Source organism: Volvox carteri (assembly GCF_000143455.1).
Source record: "Volvox carteri f. nagariensis unplaced genomic scaffold VOLCAscaffold_63, whole genome shotgun sequence".
Lineage (NCBI taxonomy): Eukaryota > Viridiplantae > Chlorophyta > Chlorophyceae > Chlamydomonadales > Volvocaceae > Volvox > Volvox carteri.
Genome location: NW_003307606.1, coordinates 808,148 through 809,742, shown reverse-complemented (window position 1 = coordinate 809,742; position 1,595 = coordinate 808,148).

Below are 1,595 nucleotides of genomic sequence, written 5' to 3'. Positions count from 1 at the left end.
GCCGTGTTTAATCGTTCCCGCATGGACATAGCCACTTAGGAGAGGCGCACATTCCCGCACCTCACCTGAACCCGAGGCTCACTCGAAACGTCCTGACACTGATAATTTGAAAGCCGGCGGTCGGAAAAGTGATAAAGCTTTCTCGTCAGAGTCCAGCAGCGCCCAGCTCCGACGGCATGATGGAACTCCTATATCACAACCAGCATCTTTAAAATCAGATATAGAATAACGTAACATACCTTTTCCCTGTACATTAGGCTGCATCGGTGCATCGCAGCATTTGGACCGCAACTTGGCATAAGTCATTGTCACCTTCTTGATCGGAAATGTACCCGCACGGATTATATCGTGTTTGTATCAGGGCAAAACGCTTAGGTCGATGGCTCAGTACAACCGATCTGCGTTCTAGTCCAAGACTGTCATCCATGTGTACCTCCGTCAGTACGGAAACAAGACCTGTATGTGTGAGAGCGCATATACTCACGATCTGAAGTCAACAAGCACTCGTATAATTTTAAAGTATTGTTAAGGATGTGCGGGCTTTAAGCGTCCCGACGCGGTCGCGGTCGAGGCACTGCTAACTGTGCAAGACTCCGCCTCAGATGAATTTTCTTCACAAAAGACAACTAATAATAATTTTATAACAATAACATCTAAATTACTCGGTTCCAAAATAGATATCATCCTCCTGGCACATAGCCATCTGCCGAAGGCCTCGCTCCAACGACACCCCGCAGAGTACACTTTTCTGTTGCTATATGATGCTATCATTATTGCGCCGATGACTTATGGATATAATCACTGCTGGATGGATGGATGGATGTTACAAGCTTCAGCGAGCTCGTACGGCCCAAACGAACCCGGAGGCTCATGAACCGCTTTGACAGCGCCGTCGATAGGGAAAAGAAAAAAAGAGAAAAAGTAAACGAAGCAAACAAACAAAAAAAGGAAAGTTTTACGCAAGAAGAAAACGGGTGTTTATGAGAAAGAACAGCGTCAATTTGACTCTGAAACACAATTGCCTATTATCGCCGAGAAAGTTAGGTAGTTAGGTGCTCATGCCGGGAGCGAAACATCTCAAAAATAGCCTTTGCAAGACCACGCTGATCATCCACTTGCATGATATCACGGATGTTCGCATTGACGGGCACACCGAGGTCCCAGATCTTCTGACGCGCAGACATAATCGCCGGACATTCTACCAAGAAGTGTTTCTCATCCTCAATAGCACCATTACTACGACACACAGCGCACACGCGGTGCTCCCTAGCCCTGTTGCTCTCACTGTTAACCGCCAGGTCAGAGACACACAAACGAAAGCGAATTAGGGCACGATGATGCGCCGGGGGGATATAACCCGCGTACGGCTTCGGTGGCCCCATCCAGTGCTTATGGCGGCCCATCTTCACGCCGGGCTTCCTACCGTCCGTAACGAAAACTCTAGGGTCCACAGCTAGCCTATCATTCGCCCAGTCGTCGTTGACACGTGTCCTAAGGGTATCCATCAGCGCTTCGACATCAAGCTTGCAAGCCGAGTAACGTCTAACCCTCATATCAATGCCTCCCCCGACTGCCTCCTCACCCCAGTCATGCTC